This window comes from Toxorhynchites rutilus, chromosome 3 (genome assembly GCF_029784135.1).
Source record: "Toxorhynchites rutilus septentrionalis strain SRP chromosome 3, ASM2978413v1, whole genome shotgun sequence".
NCBI lineage: Eukaryota > Metazoa > Arthropoda > Insecta > Diptera > Culicidae > Toxorhynchites > Toxorhynchites rutilus.
This window is the reverse complement of record NC_073746.1, coordinates 322,353,158-322,375,139: the sequence shown is the minus strand read 5'-3', so window position 1 is coordinate 322,375,139 and position 21,982 is coordinate 322,353,158. Positions and strand designations below refer to the sequence as shown.

The 21,982-nt window shown below is 37.5% G+C and overlaps 1 protein-coding gene across 9 annotated transcripts in view; it reads right to left on the bottom strand.

Annotated features, from left to right (window-relative positions):
* The window catches only part of LOC129779897 (low-density lipoprotein receptor), an 839,868-nt gene that overhangs the window by 150,080 nt on the left and 667,806 nt on the right, over window positions 1-21,982 (bottom strand). The gene's annotated exons all lie outside the window — the stretch shown is intronic.

The window sequence follows — 21,982 nt, the reverse complement described above, 5'->3', positions numbered from 1 at the left end:
GTCTTTGAATTGTTTCCTCATTATGCTACCTTTTAATTCATTAGAACCATTACATTTTTGTGTGACTTTACGTGGATACCATCGTCTAATCGTCTAATCAATAACAACTATGCCAATCAATGATACTAAAGCTCAAATTATGCTTCAAATTTGGACTTATAAATTTAAAACAGATTTCAATACAGATTTTTTGAGAAAAAACTAAGATAAAAAGATTTTTTCGGACCAAAACCACAGATTTTACTATGGCAACCCTAGGCAGGATGCGAGATTTATTATTCGCGCGCAGATGGGGAGATTTTCCTTTTCCTTCCCTCCGACAACGGACTCATTAGTGGCTGCTTTTGTCGAAAAGGCTAGTAATTAGTTGATTGTACCCGAGCCACCATCGAGGTGTCCTCAATCGGTACCCTATTTGGGTAGAATTAATGATCATGGATACGACCGGACGGATGTTCGAATTAAAAGCATCCCCCTCGCTCTCTCTCTCTCTCTCAGTTCCGAGGAAAAGTCTTGTTTTGCGAAACAGGATCCGGGCTGTTACTGGAGAGGAACATGTTCAGAAACAAAATGTCCACTCCCCTGCGATCGCTTTCGTTTTTCGTCGACCATCGAATTCACCAGCAGCAGCCTGTAGCGACCGAAGGAATACTATAACAACATTGGCAAACAACACAACACAAAAGTCCAACCTAAGCCTTAAAATACACAGGCGGCGGCACAGAGGGGAAATTGAACGCGTCGAGGAAAAGTTTTATTTTTGTTTTCCTATTAATTCTTCACCACTCGGAAAATGCGAACGGAACGAAGCCGAACGAGGAAGTTTTCCATGTTTCCACTTCGGGTTTAGCCTAGAGTTACCGGTCGGGCGTTTGCGATAGAGTGTTTGCGCTGGTCGGAAACTCTAAACCATGTTCTCATTTTCGCCCGATGACTCCACACCGAATTCCCAATTCACACGTCTTTCCTCTCATCCTACCCCTCCCCCTCGGGATGAGCAAGAAACCCGCATACGTAATTGATATGGGCAGCCGAGTGAGCACATTAACTGAAAGTTAAATACGGAACATTTTATAAAACTTAATTTGACGTTGAACTTTTCCGTTGCCTCGCAACAAGATTCCTCCCACTGTGAATGTGTGGTTTTTCCACAACTTCCGAGCGGGGAACATGTGCGAAAGGTTGACCAAAGTTTAATTCCTTTTGTCGGCAGACGGAAGGACGGAAGGACCCACTCAGCTTAAAACAAAGAAATTGGACAATAAAAAACGAAGCGTTATTTCTGTTTGAGCGTAGTAAATTCGGAGCCCATTAGAGCGAACACTTAAGCACTACTTAAGCAGCGTCATCTTGTAGCACCGCATGGAGAAGGCCCATATCTCGTCGTAATCCATTCAACATGTACATAATATGATATAATCATGTTCCACAGACTCCCCCTGTGGCAAGTGTGAGAAGTGAGTATTTGCAGTAGTTTTGGCCAACCCCCCGGTAATCTTATTTGGGGCCAATTATATTCTCGACACGAGAACACCATTCATCATTATTCGGGTCAGGTTTTTCGCAACCAGCAGCAAAAGCAGGAAGTTGCTATGCGCACCAGGTGTTAAGAGTAGGACTCATCCACAACCGAACAGAGAGAGAGAGAGAAAAAAAAGCACAAACTCATTACTGGTTGCTGCGGGAGATAAGGGGGCAACCTTTTCCCACTATTTTCCAAGGCTTGCCTATTTCCATGTGTGTGTTTGCGGTTATACTCCTGGTCCACACGTGTTTTGCGAGCGATAAAAAGCGGAACGTGACAGGAGTGACTAAACGCGTTCTTGATGCCGCCCCGAAATGCCTACATTCGTATCGTAAGTGGCGAAATGATCGGGGAAATGTGGTAAATTGCTTACGACAAGCCCAGCCTGTAATTAATTAGTTCTACCATTCGAGGAATAAATCATACCGCAATAATGAAATTGCCCAATTTGGATTCGGGGAACGATCCTCAAAGTTTTCGCTCGGAAATGAAGTCCCAGTTATTGGCTAGATTCATTAGTTTACCGCAATTAGATGGGAGCGAAAAGAATTTTGTGAGCGCCTAAAATTGGGTCATACACTGAGAGTCTAACTAATGGTTGGTGCTATCTATAAATGACTGGCTAACCAAATTTCACCGACTGAGAGCTATAATTAAATTTAAACTATACTGCTAAGTCTTTTCCCGCTTTAAAACTTAACAAGTAATCAAGGGGGCACGATCGTTTCAAATCAAAATTCTATGATAATTGAAAAAAGCATCTAGCAAATCGATGTTGATGTTACAATACGAGTTTTGAGTATCCTTCTGAAATATCTTTTTCACAATTGTAGTGCGATTTTTTGAAAAGCGCAGTTATATTCTCAAAACTTATCTCTCATATTCTACACAACTGCAATTGAAATAGCTCATTATTGTGCCGTTCCGGTACAACAACATCAGGTGAGTACCTCTCTTCAAATTGACATCATCAATTTCAGAGAAAACTTCAACAAATTCCTCCCCACACTAAACCGTTCTGATCTTTAACAAAAATATTGAAAAAGAGACCTAAATCAAATCCTCCCTTGTTCTCATCGGGGAGCTCACGTGAAGGTGGTCTTTTGCCTTCCACCGAAAAAGCGGATGCGTTGGGACAACAGTTTGTGTTGTCTCACAATCATGGGCGAAACATCGTTAGTCCTTATGAGCAGGCGCTCGCGTAAGGGGTTGCCATGGTTGATCAATCGAACAATTTAATCCCGGAGGAATCAAGAGTCACGGCTAATGAGCTGGTAGCACTTACCACATCTTTCAATATCGAGCTCAAGCACATGAGCCATGGCTCATTTGTGTTTGTAGCGACAATTTTAAATAGATGCTGGGAGCTTTGCTACTACATTGATATCTTGGGTCCTGTCACGGTCGCCAGATAGTATCTATGGTAACTCTGGTAACTCTGTGGTAACTCTTGTAATGCTGTCTAGAGAGTGGCTCAACAAGAGTCCAGCTCGTCTGTTTTATTGATTGTTCTCTTTCTATATAAATTACTATTCTAGGTTTATTCTAAAGACGTGGTCGGACGCTTTCTTCTGAATGAATGAGAAAAAACATCCCCTTCAGATGAAGAAGTAAATAGGAAAGGAAAGTACAAGCTAGCATGTTGACGAAGCGCATCATGTGTTTAACATTCATTGCCGCTAGCTAAGCTAACGGCAAGGCGGAAAGAAAACAAACGCATAACTTCACTCGGTGCGTCAGTTGGACAAATGTTATCAATGCGGCGAAGACTCAGGCTATTGTATGCCAGCATTCGAGATCTCCTATACTTGTTCCGCCTGATAACGTAAGAATTCGGTTCGGTGACTCACGACTCGAATGGTCCAGAGAAACTGTCTACTAAGGACTCACTATAGACAGTCATCCGTTTTCACGTTAATAAAATCGTCACAAAATGTAATTAACTAGTAAGAGTTTTGTATAAAACAAAAATAAAATGAAATAAATATGTTTTTATGGAGGAAAAATGTTCTACACAAATTGTTATAAGCTTTAGAAAGGATTTGTGAACTGAAACAGCATGGTGTCGGGGAGTTTTTGACAACAAACATTTTTTGTGCAAAGTTGCTCATAAGACCCATATGTTTACACACACAACGTTTCACTGCTAGCTGCGATCGTGATGCCCACTCTTCTCCAGTGTTCACACATTGACAACACATTAATGAAACTAGAAGAAAAAAAACCAATTTCATGAAGAAAAATCCATTGATAATAAATTTACTCAGATTTTGTTGAAATTCCGCTTATTTTCTATCCTTGTTCAAAAATTTTTGAAATTTTTTTCGCCCTTAGGGTGAGCTCATTCTTATCTATTTTTATTTATTCTTCAATATTTTATTTCTTTTGATTCAACTAGCAAATTAAAGATTTAGAAGTGAACCTTCTAAAAAAAACTGTGACATATGAAACGTTGCACATACATAACACAACATTATTGCAAATCTAAAAACTGGACGCTTATAATTTGACCTTTCCTTGGTACATCATTAATCGATTGAAAATTATATTTTCTTCAAGACAGACAATTGACTGAATGTAAATGTCAATCATTCTTAAAATGCGCTAGATACCGCGTTTTGATTTACTCAATTAGTGCTCCTTAAATTATGTAAGGCGTCGTGCACAAATTTCGTAACGCTAAAAATGAGGTTTTTGGACCCCCTCCCCCCCTATGTAACAAATAGTAACGCAAGACGAACCCCCTCCCCCTCATGTTACATAACGCTAATCTGTACACAAAGTCAAAGTCATTTGAAATTTTTTTTAGCTTTTTTTTAGTAATGAGAATATCAACGTAAAAAATCAGATATCTGCCCAGTTCGGAATCAAATGTTTAGACGAAAGATCTTTATATGCGAGTGGTGACTTCGGAAGAACTTTCGATAAGTTCATAGAATTTCGAACAAACAGAGATGGAAAATTAATGCTCACATCGGTTGGGATTGGTGCTTTCAAACCATCTGGCGTTTAGCTGAGAAGACCATGAACTGGTAGAAATTGATGTTGATTTACACAAACATAACTACTCCTTCGTTCAATGCGGCAGTTCCTGCCGTTACATTTCACTACCTGCAACAGGTCTTGGGATGTCTATACGTCACGAGCAAACAACTCGACTTGATATTATACTAATTTCGCTTCGTCGATTTGAAAGTTTGCGGACTTAATAGGGGAAAGTCGGGAAAGACGGACACCCCTGTATTATGAATAAATTACATTTTTATTTTAAATTTCAATGATATACAAACTTGCAATAGATTTATTAATAAAAACAAAAAATAATCTACAGAGAGCAGCTCGATATACATTTTCGTCTGCTGAAGATAAGGTTTTCATTGTTATTGAGTAATTTTTTAGGGTATTTTTCGCTACATGAGTGTTTTATCATCACTTCTCTTCCAATTTATCGAATCAGCGGCGAAGTTTTATTATTTTTACTCCAGAAATATTTATAAAAACAAAATACTAATCAAGTCGGGTAAGACGGACACTCCACCGACTAAAGACGAACATTTCGTTTTAGAAACAAATTGATTACCCCCTCCTTCTTTGTTTAACTGATGCCCACTAACTAGGTTTGCAAGTGAAACCAGATATCATGGACGAATAAGCAGAGCGGTTTTTAAAACCTAATCCGAATTTGTCATTCCGAATGCCGGAAGCTATTTTGGACATGGAAAAATGATACAAATTGCAAGCCTTTTCGTTCGATCATTTTTAAGGCCTATTTGAAGACCACCAAAACTTATCAAGTACATAAACTTGAATTTTCAGATAGTGGTCATCTTTCCCATCCCAGGTGTCCGTCTTTCCCGACTCAATCTTATTTTTTTTTAAACACATAAATTTGGCAAAATTTCTGCCTCAAAGACAAATTTTATTATAAAAAGAGACCTAGACTATCAATTTGTGGTGAGATAGCTATATATTTTTTTGTGAAGTTCACGAAAAAATCAACGTTTACTTAAAGTCTTTACCATCCTTTCCCTATATTCTGCTTTGACGGGATATCCATCGATCACTAGGTTATTCCACAAATCAGCTAACGGTTACCCTGCATACTTAAAATGTTTTATTTCCAATTCCGGGTGCCTTGTTTCGAGTTTTTATCGAAGTGAGATCCATCATGATCACGAGGAAGTATTTAACATGCCGGAAAAGAGAGACAATCCAACTCAGTTGAATGCACTGCGTGCTGGAGAATTTGTAGCAACTAATATTGCATCAAAATTCAATTGATTAAAATAAAAGATCGAAAATATCTATGACCTTTTTAAAACTAGGGTTCTCGTCTGGTTTTCCATCCACATTAATTATGGTTACTGGCTTGATTATTCTTCGGTACCGAATAATCTCGAAATCAGGCAGCTCGCACATACTTTGAAAATCGATCCCATGAGGAAATGCGTTCGAAGAACAGTGCCTTCCTCAACAAACTGCAACGTATATTTGAACACTGCATAGAACAACTTCAGCAAGATCGAAGTGCCCTAGCTTTATTTTGCATCCCGCGATAACAGACGGAATAAGCTTATGTTTTCCAGCCATAACAAAATCATGATTCGGTAGATTAACGCAATATTCGAGATGCATCAAGCCTGCTTTAAAACACGTGCTTTGTCATCTTGGCTCATGAAGATATGGATTGTTTATTGGTCCAAAAAAAGATTTTTGAGGATCAAAAAATTAAATTAAATTTGATATATTTTTTTCCATATCTTCATTGCCTCTCAGGCTAAGTCCCAAAAACTCGATTTTCGACCAAAAATTTTTTTTCCAGATAACACCGGATTTCGACGTTTTATACATTTGTAAGTCATTTGGCATCGAAAAAAAAATTCTATTTTTTAAATTTCCCTTACTCTCCCCCTTGGAAGATTTTCGAGAATCAAAAAATCAAAATTTTGAGCGCTTTGAGGCACCCCTAAATCATGTCCAATTGAGCTGAAACTTTGCACAGGTCATTTTTTTGGGCCAATGTACAAAATATACATGGTCGGTTTTTGAAATTTGACAAGACCAAACGTTTTTTTTCGAGATAAGACCAGATCTCGACGTTTTATACATTTCATTTGGCATCGAAAAAAAAATTTCTATTATCTAAATTTACCTTACTTCCCCCCTTGGAAGATTTTCGAGGATCAAAAAATCATGGTCGATGATAAAAATTTTTATGGTTGGTAAGGTAGAAAACCGATTACTCGAGGTTGACTCGAGTTTAGAAGGGGCTTCAGAATGTATTTTCAGAATATGCACAGAGCATCCATAATTCAGGGCTTGCACTAACTCGCAGATGCAAAGCACAAGAGAAACATTCACTAGGAGAATATAAAATAAATTTCACTTATAATTTAATTAAAATCGCTTTGAAGGATTGATAGTGTGTTGTGAAGTACCTTTTTGATTTTTCTTTTGATTTTTTTTCTAAAATCTGAGGTATGAGGTAAAACCGAGGTAAAAATGAGGTTGTCAAAAAAATTTGGTAACAGTTATGGAACAAACATTTGACCGCATGCGGTCACAGTGTGTGTCTAAAAAAATTGATTGGCAAAAAGGATGCAAATTTCGACGTATGATTCGCTTGAGTATTGAGCTCTCAAGGACAGTAATGAACAATGAATGTATTTTAAAATAATGTTCAAACCTGTTGACAGGCTTATTTCTTATACTTAAAAAATTCTAAGTCCTACGTCAAAGATCCGATCGTGCCCTGGACATTACCACTTAGATTTTTTAAGAGAAATACATACGTTCCTAATTTTTTATATATAATGTGAAAAAGCTTTTCAGGAGATGACCGCGTGCTTCACGTAGGATCGCGAATTAATATTTTTTTACTTCAGAATACGTCGACATTTGAGAGTTAACTCTTTAGTCAAATGTTATCGTTTTGAAAAAACAGCTACATTTATTAAATTCATGTTTTTTCTACCCTCACGAGAACAATACACAAGCTAGTCGGATGAGTCGTAAGTCGTTCCATTTTTGCCAATGCACGCGCAAATAAAATTACACCGCGATAGGTGACATGTTTCATTTTCAAAAACACTATCGATCAGGGTGGAATGACTTTCAGGTTCCCTAAAAATAAGAACCGAGCTATCGACCAATGCGATGAGCAAAACCGCCGAGTATGATTGTTTGCTGAAGCGAGATTATAATGAAAACCGTAAATGACATTTTCTTCATTCTTGTTCTCGGTGCAAGCTCGGAGCCTGTGTTAATATTTTTTTATGCTTTGCCTCTACCCGTCAGTACAAGCTATGCAACGAAATTATTTTGTGAATATTCTGAAAATGCATTCTGAAACAAACGACTTTGCGTGTCCCTTCAGCACGGTCATAGAACGGATACTGACGGTTTACCACAGAAAAAGTAAAAGTACATTTCGATAGTTCTTTTTTTCTTTTTCTCCTTGGATAAAATGATGCACGATGGTTCGCTACGATTATTTTCGCAATGGCAGTGTGTATTCAAATCATGTATTGCTGCTTCGTAAGTTGGTTGGCGTTGATTGGACGCGGAATTTCCATGTTGTTAATGCTTGACACCTTTCAATTATTCAAATGTTTGTTTCAACAAAATAATAATTTTCTTTGTCATGATGGTTGCGTGGAAATATGTTCAATTGATTGATGCAAACATTTATGCGATCCATTCAGAAATAGTTTAAAAATTTGATAGTCTCATGACAAATTCATGAACATAGTCCAACGTTAAAAGGAAGAGTCTCCTCGATAACTACATCTCAAGATTGATTAAAAAAAACAATAGCAAAAAAGTGTCTGCTTCAAAGAAGTTATGAGGTATACTGGACAATACTTTTTCTTTTCATTCATTAGTAAGCAGATAGATTCTCGGATGGATTTTCTGTCAAACGATGTACTTTAGAACCATTTGTTTATTTTTTATTTTCGCACCAGAACCACCGCGTTGATTGAGTATTCCAACAGGATTGAGTTGTTCTAAAGATGGAAATTGTGCTAGGAAGCCTGATATCAAGGACATACACCTTGTGGTTTCCCCGCATATCTAATGCCGTCTGATGACAATAAAATTCACTGACTCACGTCAGACTACCGAATTTCTGTGCGACAATAAATTTGCGATTCGCTAATTCTATGGCAGTTTAAGAAAATCCTCAAGACGACTGGGACAGCACAAATCAATCCAATTTTTCCCACTAACTTCGAAATGAAACGAAAATTTCCCGGGATAGATTTCACAGCGGAGGAAAACAGTTCCGAAGAAAAACATTCCCGAATTCCGGAAACCTGAATCCAACAAACCGCGCGCTTTCATTTCGCCCACATGCCGAATTGCCGAACGTTTTCGCCAATCCGCTCCAAATTGCCCTCATTTAGCAATTCTTCGCAGGAAGAGACACCTTCAAGGAGTGCTGTGTGTGTGTGTGTGTGTCCAAATTGGTTCTCGCCGTCTTTGCCAGCAGCATTGGTTCATAAATACGTAAATGTGGAAGAAGCCAGGAAATGGTCTATTAATTTTTATCATCGGCGTGTATTCCCACGGCTGGACATAACAAACACAGACAAATTCGAAGGATTCGATTTCCAATTTGTGCACACGATTGTTGACTCCGCGTTGTTATCGGCGCATAATCTTCTTCGATAAGTGTTGTCCCGATGTGTCTGTCTGTCGATTTCTCCCTCGCTTCGAAGATAGGCCCTGCAAACCTAGCGCCTACTCTACCAAATTGATTCCAGTTGCCGACCGTCTTTTAGCTGACGGCAACGCCGTCGGCAATAGTAGCCGTAAAATGAGATTACCAAAAGAGTGTCAGACAGCAGAGCAGCGGGGGAACTAAACTGTGTCGCGCGGTCGGAGGAAAAAGTCACTCAGCATAATTAGACAGGTGATTACTCGGTGTGTTCTGCTGCTGTTGCCACCACCGCCACCGTTTTGGTCCCATTTAGCGGTCTCTGTTCTGTCGACCACGTGAATTCTGTTTTTGGATGTAATTGGTAATAAGGAGTAATTGATTTTAAATTTTCACTTTCATCGCCCCTTGTTTAATTTCATTTTCATATTCTCGTTGGAAGGGATTCTATTATGGGAATTTTTTCAATGAATGCAGGGTGAGTGAACCCACAATAAACCACCTTTTTTATCCGATAGGAAATCATCCTGAGTGAGAGGTGGAAGGCAATCATCCAATTTAGTTGCACTATGTTGACGGTTCGTAGACCGTTTCCCCGATATGAGGAAGTTCTGCTGCTGCAGTTCTGGGCTTCTTCACATTCTGACTGGAGAAAACCCGGTGGAGCATCAGTGGCTAGGTTGTGTGTACCCATAATGATGAAACTCTCTATATTACATTTCGCATCCAGTTTGTGTGATGAACATAGTTTTCCAACAAGCCCAACTCTCGCCAGATGGCACATCCCTCACCAAATCGATGTAGCTGAAAAAGTTGTACAGTTTCCTTTGTTGAAGCTCCTCCTGTGTCTGTTCCTTCCTTTCTTTCTTTACCCTGGTAGTCTTCCCATTTCGAACGAACTCATCACTCACTCGATTATAATACAGCCCATACTCGACATATTGTCATCGTGTCACATCATCCTCTTGACTTCGGCAGCTGCTGTTGAGCTTCTTGGTGGTGCTTCTTGATTGCATACCTTTCAGGCGGAACCTTTTTATTTTTCGAATGCTCACTTTCCTCCAAGTGCTGCACGTCGTCGATATTGCTTTCGTCACAACACACACAATGCTTTGTATAGGTTGGTGTGGGAATTGTGATCGAATTCCAATCGTTTAACTTTTACGTTCATTCAGAGAAAAAAATATATATCATCCAAAAGAGAGGAAAGTTTATAGGGCCACAGCTGCGACTCCTGTTGATCAGGCAGTGCTATCAAGTTTCATTTCGGGGAAATTAATCGATTGTTTTATTTTTAGGATTCTTTATTTAGCGATTTCCCCGATTAGATAAAGTAAGGAAAATCCGTTCAAGCTCATGGTGACATTTTGATGTTATGATGAACGAACCAAAATAGCAACCCAAAATCCCAACCCAACCCAAAATCAAAATCAAATTCTTCTTTGGCCAGTTGAAGGACAAAATGAGTTTTCACGTGGAAAATTTGTTGAAGCGCACTTCAAGATTTATGGGTCGAAACAAATTTTAGTTAGCGTTTCAACGGCTGACAATAATCATTATGAATGTGCTTCCGTGGTCGAGAGGTTAGCGTCTCACATTATCATGCCGGGGGTCCGGGTTCAGTTCCCGTTCTGGCCGGGGGATTTCTCGTCAAAGAAATTTCTTCCGGCTTGCACTGAGGTCACGCATATTCTAGAGCTTGCCACTCCAGAATACATTCAAGGCGTGTGTTATTCGGCATAGCAGGCTCAACTAAGTACTACTAATAAAAATGCACAAGTAATACTTACATTGAGAAGGTAATAGTTCAACTGGGGACGTTAGTACCATCCAAGAAGTGCTTTTATTTCATCCGTATTTTAAAATCTTGTTTCGTTTCGTCGTTCTGTTCCGTTGTTCTGTGTTGTTCTGTTTCGTCGTAAACCGTCCATGCGTCTCTATAATTTCATCAGGCCAATGGGAGCGTAAGCGTGGCGTTGAGGCGAAACATTCAACATAGCATTTAAGGTGCTATACAGTAATATTTTTGAATCCGGACGCTTTTGAATCTGGACATTTTTTCATTAAATTCAATATCATGTCGAAACCATGACACTTTTGTATGTTGAATCAATGTGACTGATAGTTACTATTGTGTCAATTTAGTTTAGTTTCAAATATAGTACCCAGCTGGTAACAAAAAATGTCAAAAATCAAAATTCAATGTGTTTCGCTAATCCATGTCCGGAATAAAAAGCACACTCAGAAGATAATTTTAAATTCGGACGGATCAAAAGTTAACGATTAAATTTATTATTGAACGAATTGCATAAGAGTATTTTTAAAACCCTGGTATGGAGTATGGAGCAAAGATTTTCGATCCGGGTGACTGTAAAACTCTTCGGTATACAGCGCGGACCCGATTATATACCGTTTAGTCTCATATTCCGAACAGACTAAAATTCCGAACACTTCATTTTTAAATGTAAATTTACTAAACTTTTATGTTGGGCCTGATCACGAACATCACTGCCACGCACGCTTTCACGTCACTTACACTTCACTTCATCTTTTTGTGTCTATCATCATTGTCACGGAGAGTTGCGTGTAAAAATAAACTCCGTGAAGTGAAAGTGGTCATTCCCGTTTATAAGAGACATGTTGGTTGCATAATGTCGGACGTTTGAACGTTATGTAGGTTAAATTAATACAGCATATGAGATAATATTCCATTTAATTAATCGCATATTTTAGAATGGCAGGTTTGCGATTATACCTCGAAAATTAATTTGCTGAATCAAATGCTGGCTCAAAAATGAGGAGGAATAATGTAGTTGTTGAACTAGAGATAAAACATGACTATTATGTTTAATAATCGAAATCTCGCATACTCTTTTACTTAGCTCTGTCTTACTCATTTGAATAGTGAGAAATATTTAGAATCATTTTTTATGAACCGTTTCTACAATTTTGATGAATAATATTATCCTCTATATCTCAGAACAAACCCGAATTTATCCACCTCACGATTAGTATAATCTGAGCTACTCCCATATGGAATTCTGAAGTTTAATCCTCTTATCCTTCCCATTCTCGTGTAATATGATATACGGGACAGGTGGTGTGATTTAATTATTTAAACAGAAACTGGGTAGCAGCGTCGGCCGGAAGCATAATCCTCATGGAAAACATCTGATGGGTTTCAAGGAATTTGATCAAAGCGGAAAGTGATTCAGATTTTCTTTAGACGGATATCAAAATTATGGAAAAAAAACTAGAGAAGAATTTAAAAACAGTGAATGCTTCGCAATGATAGACTCATTTTTTCCTTGTTTGAAACTTATTATCACTTTTTTAATATTCTTTCATTCAAAGTATGTCTTCAAAACAATACCGTTGAAAATATCTATGACGTAAAAAGTTATAGCTATCGTCCTGATTCTGGTCTGGTCCGCCAATTGTAAATGTTTGAATTACAAAAAAACGAGCTCTGCAATGTTGGAAAAACTTTACAGTTATTATTTTATATTCAAAATATCAACAAATCAATATTATACATAATCAATGATCGTATTTGGGTCAGTGGCCTCCATTGCCATTTTATGGTGTTGCAACTCTCTCTTAGTCTAATCCTAAAAAAAATCTGTTCATTCACGACAATCGGAAGTAGACCTTCGCCATGTTTTAATGGGCATACGGGAACTACATTTTTAACCTTTAATTTCATCCCATAGCGCATTTACCGAATCCAAATAAACAAATTTACGTCCTCTGGATACGTCAGAATTTCGTTCTAAAAATGTCACCAGGCGGGTAAATTGCTGTTTGTTTATCTTTTGTTTCTTAAACAAGACAAGACAAGATTCAAAATGTTAGCAAAAAAGCTAAATAAATACGAAATTAAACATACTCCATTCAGTGTGACTAGCTTTCACCACCTAAAACACAAGTGACAAATATACCTGTTTTTCTCCGTGACATGACAGTATCGTGGTATTCATAATAACACCGAATTCATCAAAATTGTCACGACGGATGAACTCTTCTGGATCCTACACACACGGTGACAGCCGTAATAAGGTTGTATACAATTCGTTTCGTTTTCACCGTGAAATGACGTTCGTGATCAGGCCCGTTATAAATAATTGAAAAATGAAAACATTCTTTGAGATATAGGCTTCATTTTGACATCATTTACATGCATCGATACAACCTATAATTCATGATATTAGACATTTGCAAAAAAGTGACAGTCAAAACCAATAATAAAATGTTTGGGTTAGCAAATTCGGTAAAAAACAAGCATCGTTCATTTTTATGTTTTTTGTAGTTGTTTTAAATATTTTGTTTGTTGTTTTCATGTTAAGTGCTAGAGAATGTATGAACCTACAACAAATGGGTGAAACAAATGATATTTTATGCAGAAATCTTCATTAAAATGAATATTGAAGTAGTGTTCGGAATATGAATCAAAATTCTACGCATGATTCAAATTTCGAACACTTCATTTTTAAATGCGAATTTACTGAACTTTAATGTTATAAATAATTTAAGATTCAAAACCCTGACATTCTTTGGGTTATAGACTTCATTTCAACATCATTTACAGGAATCGATACCGATATAACGCCCTTGGTCCCGAAACCATGTAAACTATAGAAAAAAAAAACAATCAATAATTACAAAAGCAAAAACAACCTTTTTTTTGCGAGCATAACATTTTTCTAAAGAAGACTAGCTAATTGACTTTAATATGATATATCGATCATATGAATCGGTCTAGTAGTTTGATAGTTATGATTTTTTTTAAATTGTATTCTTGCTGTTCGGAATTTGAGACAAAAGTATTCGGAATATGAGTCAGTGACAAAAATTGTGTTCGGAATTTGAGACAAAAGTGATTAAACATATTTTCAGTTTTTCACCATGAATATGTATTTGTAAATCAATTTTTTGTAGTCACATGAAAGAGGAGGCTCTATTGTATCCAAAAATCAAATTATTTTGGCGAAAGAGTACCATTTTGAGTAATGAGACACTGTTTAATGGCCATCAAAGCTTAAGTGTTCGGAATATGAGACGAAATGGTACAGTATTCGATTTCGGTTTTATTTAGCTTGACCCGTTTCTCTTAACGTACAGTGGGTAACTTTGAAACTTTGTTACTTTGTAGAACTGTACCACATTAATAGATATTTCACCTCCTTCCTCTTGATCGATTGATTTGAAATTTTGAACAAACCTTTATCTCTACAGTCATTATAAAACTGCGTATTTCATGATCTTGAGAATCCAAGAAGGCGACCGCTACAAAATGGCGGATTACATATTTTCTCTGAACCCCATCAATATGCGTATCAAACGAAAGGGATTGACTAGTAGAACACAGTTATTGATGTAAAATGCAAATTAAAAATGGCCACCACCACAAAATAGCGTCATATATATATTTTTTTTTTCAAATCTTATCAATATGGGTATCAAATGAAAGGGCTTGAAATTTCCAATTTTCAACAAACTGTCAAAAAAGTCCTGCGGTATTTTTTTCGAATTTTCATTTGTTCATAAAATTAGTTACAATCATCTGTTTTAAGTCAAATATGCGCCGTTTTGTTCGATGACTTGTTCCCAACGAGATGCCAACTTCATAATACCCCTGTTATATAAGCTTGCTTCCTTATTGGCAAAAAACTCGGATAGCCAATTTTCACAGGCCTCTTTTGTGGCTAACTTCTGACTACCTAGCTCGTTCGCCATGGACAAAAACAGGTGGTAGTCACTTGGTGCAAGGTCCGGACTATACGGTGGATGCAAAAGAACCTTCAATCCGAGCTCCCGGAGCTTCTGGCGCGTCACCAAAGAAGTGTGTGGCCTGGCGTTGTCCTGATGGAAGACAATGCGGCCTCTGTTTATCAAAGATGACCTCTTCTTCATGAGTGCTACCTTCAAGCGGTCCAGTTGTTGGCAGTACAGGTCCGAATTGAGCGTTTGGCCATAGGGAAGCAGCTCATAATAGATTATTCCTTGACAATTCCACCAAACACACAGCAGAACCTTCCTGGCCGTTAATGAGCGCTTGGCCACCGTCTGAGCCGCTTCAGCGGGCTTCGACCACGACCGTTTGCGCTTCACGTTGTCGTAAGTGACCCACTTTTCATCGCCAGTCACCATCCGCTTCAGAAACGGGTCGATTTTGTTGCGATTCAGCAGCGATTCACATGCGTCGATACGGTCAAAGATGTTTTTTTGCTTCAACGTGTGTGGAACCCATACATCGAGCTTCTTTGTGAATCCAAGCTTCTTCAAATGGTTAATAACGGTTTGATGACTTATCCCCAGCTCTTGGCCGATGCTACGGCTGCTACTATGCCGGTCTTTCTCGGCTAATTCAGCGATTTTGTCGCAATTTTCGACGACAGGCCTTCCGGAGCGTGGCGCATCTTCAATGACCTCTACACCAGAACGAAAACGTTGAAACCATCGTTGTGCGGTAGAAAAGGAAACTGTATCGGGTCCATAAACTGCACAAATTTTATTGGCAGCTTGAGATGCATTTTTGCCTTTGTCATAGTAGTACTGTAAAATATGTCGGATTTTCTCTTTATTTTGCTCCACTATACGACACTATAACTCACGAACGACTTAACCAAACAAAACACTGTCAAGGACTATATATATATAGCGCGCAAAAATACCTTTCCAACAAGCTATAGTATGAGTCGATACAATGAATACAACTAGAACTACGCGCTTACAACGACACCTCGGGGAAATACCGCAGGACTTTTTTGACAGCCTTATAAATAAATTATATATATATATATATATATATATATATATATATATATATATATATATATATTTATATATATATATATATATATATATATATTTATATATATATATATATATATATATATATATATATATATATATATATATATATTTATATATATATATAAATTTCCAGAATCTCGGAGGTGATAGACGGTTATATTCTTCTACGCATATGTTAGAATTTCAACGATGACAGAGTCATAGAACGTTTTCTTTGTTTCGGACTCTCTTGGCTCAAACTGACTCTACATTGAAAAATACGCTACGTTATCCTTGAAAAGAAATTGTTTGATGACACGAACACTCCGTCTTCACTTTCAAGAGCAATTGAAATCAGAGGTAATAGCTCACATAAACATGTACGCGAAAATCAATCGAGTTAGGGAGGTGAAAATCCATGGGAAAATGAATCAAAACACATCGAGTGCGGGAGATATCGAGTTTCGGGAAAATATCGAGATACAGAACATCGAGTTAAGGAGAGTTGACTGTATATTCAAAATCGACATGCAGCAAATAGCCTAACGTAATCCAACGCCAACCATGCGGCCATGTCTCCGACACAATTTTTTCTATTTTTGTTTGAATTTATCGGTGAAATGATTGGAAAAAAAAATGGTGATGGTTTTTAAAATTCGATGATGATCGTCCCTAAAATTTTGAAAAGTTACGCTACACAAAATGTTACCCGCCTCGAAAAAATACCCTCTGTAAAATTTCAGCTCATACGGGCTTAAGGGAGAGAGACGCAATGCGGTCAAAGTTTAAGTGTTTTGAAAATCGTAAAATCACCCAAAGGGGGAGTAAAGGAAATCAGGGTTTTCAAAATTATTTCTTGATGCCAAATGTCTTAAAATTCTACGAAACGTCGAGATTTACAGTTATCTAAAAAAAAGTTGACTGCTTTGCGCCATTCTCCCCTTAAGTACGATTGAGCTAATATTTTGCATAGGGTGTTTTCGGTAATATTTAATATTTGCACTGTAACTTTTTGAAATTCGAGATGACCATTTTTGTTGGCATCCTAAGGTACGTAGAAATATTTTCATAGAATATCTCTGTGATCAATTGAGAAATGGTCGATTTGTAGGCGTTCAAAATCATTCATTTGTCGTCTTATGCTCATTTTTTAGATTTTATTTTCTGTTAAGCGTAGGCTCACGTTTGGAGCGTTTGGAATAAAATTAGATCGACAAGCTGTTTGAGGTGCGATTAAAACGGACATATGATGGATCTAATACGGGAGGTAATACGCATATACATTTATCGTTCGCGAGAGCAAATAATTCATTTTCTCCCGCAACGTTTCCATTTGAATGCAAGCAAACCTGGAGAAAGAGCGAGAATTCTTTTGCGAGTGAGAATTTCACTCACAAAAAAAATTATTTGTTTGATACTTTCCTAAAATCGTTCCGTGTAAAGAATACCTTTGAGGGGCAGTATATATATTTTTTTAATTTCAAATAGAATACGTTTTATTTGCACTCAAGAAATCGCAAATTGTCTAGACGGCTCAAAAGGTTACAAATTTTCAAAAATGGGCGTTTTGGAAAAAAAAAGGTGAATTTTCATACACCCTTAGTTCTGAAAAGTGGACGCTGAGGGAGGAATAAAAAATACGGGTTTAATTTTTTTTAATAAGTATAAAAGGTTTGAGGAGCATTAAAGCATTTTTCCCAGCAGATCCTTTTTTCGTGGAATTGTTGTTTGTTAAAAATAGCATTGAAATGGGAGGTTACAACAGAAATATAGGCATAAAAAAGCCCATCGTGCATATTTAAAAATTTTCCTCAATTTGTTGATTATTTCACCAAAAACTACTACCGTAATTTCATAGAATTGCATATAAACTATTACTCTTTCAAGTAATCAAGTTTTGCCATTTTTGTTAGATTTTGTTTACTTCCCTTACATGCTTTCTTTAAAATGTGCAAATATGCGATGACAAAAATAAAAGCCCACACCCAAAAAATAATATTGAAATCATTCAAAAACATCATTCAAGTAACCCCTCGTTTCCACGTGTTATGACAGCTAGGGCTGTGCGATATTATGTACGATCTTTCAATGATTCAGTTGACACGATATAAGCAAAGTGTTGTTTACATTGGCACATAAAAGTCGACTGTTGTTGTCTTCACAAAGAGTTTTCAACAAATCAAAATCGGCGGAAAGAAAATCAGCATGCAAGTCCGAAATCTTGTTGTTCACAATCATTTGCAGCAAATTGCAAAAGCGAAAGATTGCAGAGAAGTTCGGAATATTCCGGGGAGCAGTCCGTGCTTACGGTTCGCTTGCTGATAGATCTGGAAGAGGCCGTCGTTGGAAGAGTGATAGCCGGACGGATCAACGAATCATCCGGGAAGTGAGGTAATCTCCAGAAGTATCAGTCAAAGTCATTCAGGAAAACCTCTCGTTGGTGGTATCGGCCAGAACGCCGAAGACTAGCTGAGTATGGATACACAGATTCACAAACAACGTCCGTTTATCAGCAAGAAAAAAATAAACGGTTGGAATTTGCCCTGAAACATGTTAAAAAATCCTTAGACTATTAGAGGAAAGTATTTTGGACTGACGAATCGAAATTTGAGCTTTTCAACAAGAAGGGGCGCGCAAGAGTGGCGAAAGTAAACTCACGGAATCAAGACAGCAGATGTCTACATTGACATCCTTAAGGCCAACCTGAAGGGATCGCTTCGAAAATCGGGCCTACGAAACAGCTTCGTTTCCAACAGGACAACGACCCGTAACATACTGCCAGAAAGACCAAAGCCTATCTCCGTTCACGCAAAATAAAACCCCTTGAATAGCCACCACAAAGTTCTGATATCAATCCGATTGAGAAACTGTGAGCCATTCTCGACAACAATGTGGTAAAAGATGGTGTCACTTATAAGGACACTTAATTGATGGCCTTCTGGAGGCGTGGAACGAAATCGACCCTCAGCACCTCCAGAACTTGGTCGATAGTATGCTGAAACGTCTTCAACAGGTTGTTGAAGCTTCAGGAGGCCACACTAAATATTGTTGCTTTCAACTGTTTTGCTTTTATTGTGTGATTTGTTTAGTGCACTCGTGGCCGAGTGGTTAGCGTCTCACATTATTATGTCGGGTGTTCGGGTTCGATTCCCGTTCTAGCCGGGGGATTTTTCGTCAAAGAAATTTCGTTCGACTTACACTGCGGTCACGCGTATTCAAGAGCTTGCCCCTCGGAATTCATTCAAGGCGTGTGTTATTTGGCTTGAGAAATCTCAACTAAGTATTAATAAATGACGCTAGTTAATGCATACGTTGAGACGGCAAAAGTTCCACAGGGAACGTTAACGCCGTTCAAGAAGTGTGATTTGTTATTTTTCGAACTTGGCTAAATATGAAAAAAAATTCAATGAAAAATGTTTTTTTTAAATAAAGACTCATGAAATTGCTGTTTGCCTAACAAAATTTGTTTTTTATTGAAATGAAATTGAGAAAATCGTTATCTAATGCTGTTTTTAATACAATGTAAATAACACTTCGTTTATATCGCTTAAATATCGATTGCTAACAATACCGCACAGCACTGTCATAACATGAAAAAACGAGGGACTTTTATTTTTGTCAACACATATTTGCACTAGGATTGGGCGATCTTGGATCGATTTTCAGAAGATCGAACTTTTCCATTTCGATTTCCGATTTTTTGGATCGATTCTTTGTACCCGAAAAAATCGTAAAGATCGATCTTTTCGATCTTAGAGGTTTTTTTTCAATGTACATCGATTTTAATCTCACCACCTGAAAAATTTTATGAACATAATGTCAACATTTGAATAGCTTTCGAGGATGTCAAATTAGTGATAATGAATAGGATAGGTGCTCCCTTGGCCGAGTGGTTAGCGTCATAACTAACATGCCGGGTGTTCGGGTTCGATTCCCGTTCTGGTCGGGGGAATTTTTCGTCAAAGAAATTTCCTCCAACTTGCACTGTGATCACGCGTATTCTAGAACTTGCCACTCAGAATGCATTCAAGGCGTGTTATTTGGCATAGAAATCTCAACTAAGTACTAAATAAAAATGACGCAAGTAATACTACGTTGAGACGGCGAAGTTCCTCTAGGAACGTTAGTGCCATTGAAGAAGAAGAGAAGAATAGGATTGAGCTATCCAAGATCGATATTTAGAAGATCGGTCTTTTTCTCTCCGATTTACGATTGATTATGGATTGATTCTTCCTACTCCAAAAAAAATTGCGAAAATCGATCTTTTCTTTGCTATTTTTCCAATCTTTTTGAACGTAGAATTTTTTTTGTAAATTTGTTTTTTGTGAACACTGATTCTCACCAAAATCCACAAATTTCATAAACATTGGATCCTTTGCAAGGTTGTCAAATTAGTGGTCGTAAATTCAGAAGAAACAGTTTTGTAAGTTTGGTCATTACAAAACAAGTGGTCACAAGTTATATTTACAGCATCACATTCACAAGGCTGGCAGTGAAAATTGTGATGGGATGGGATGGTGACATCAGGTTCAGCTGAAGCGTTCTTTTCTAGAACAGGGATGCCAAGCGTATGATACGATTGAATTCAACGGGATTATTGTCAGCAGAGCTCTGGATGAACAACATTTCTGATGATAATTTCATAGAATTTATTTGATTAAATGATTCCTCAGCGGTTCAAGATGGATCTTGTGGAAAATACATTTTAACAGTTAATCTCGACGTTTCATGCAATTTTAAGACATTTGGCATCAAACAAATTTTTTTTTGCAGAATTTAGCCATTATAACACTTTGTTGTGATGCAAAAGATTGTTCATAAGTATCAAAACTATTGTTTGCACAAATGTCTCATGTTATTTGAATAATCGCATAAGTGTCTCAAGCGATAAGATCTTTGTTCATCGAAAGTGGAAAGTTCTGATCATTTCGGATACGCAGAAATCATTATTTGAGTAACTGCTGGTTCAAATTATGTTGACGTAGTTGTTTTTGAAGAGCAGTATAATTGTTTGCATAAGTGTCTTATGTCATCTGAAGAATATCATGTTAAAAAATCTTTGTTCGTCTAAAGTGAAAAGTGTTGATCGTTTCGGATGCACATTGCTGGCATTAATTACACATTTATTGCATTAATGACAAAAGTGTCTCATATCCCACGGATAATAAAAAACATAATTATGTATAGATTATACTTCATTTGATTTATTCTTGAAGACTATTTCGAAAGATTTCACACGAAGACGAATTATAAAATATATATTTTTATATAAAAACGTTACATTAAAATATATTGTTGTGTTAATGCATCTATATAGTTCACAACAAAATAAAAAAATGTTTATTTTCCATAATCTTGCATGTATTACTGCTTTTCCAAGGAAAAATAATTCCGACCAGTACGACACCCATGCCCGAATTTAATACGACCGTAAAGGGTTAAAAGTCTACAATGATATTGGGTGGCTCATATATCATAAGTTTGGAAGTGAAGAGGGTACTGGATAGCAAACTCCCTGAAAAATTTGACCCTGGCGACTGTGTGCTGACGAATGCTTTTAAAGACCTTTTGAAAGGGGTGGACTCTTAAATGTTTATTCAACATCGTAGAAAATCACAATTTGAACTAGCATCATTTTCAAGAAATAGCAAACCATTGCTTAGGCTTTGGTTATTACATATCACAGACAATTGATTTGACAGCTGATTTGTGAACGATCAGTGTGAGAATTTTCGAAGTACACTTCTCGTAGCTTCAGAAGCTACCGTATCCGGCGAAATCGTTATTTGTTTGCGAGTTTTTCAAACAGAACAACAATAAATCCTGCATCCCGGTACTTCAAGCCAACGGGATGGGACAAGAAGCTCGTCGAAAGTAGTTGAAGAGAAACTGCACAATGCAGTTTTTGAGGATGTTTGCTGCTCTGGAGCGGGGGAGTTGGTTGAATTGCATGCACAAATATGGTGGAAGAACGCTTTTGCCGAGAGGAGGAGTGGGCCACT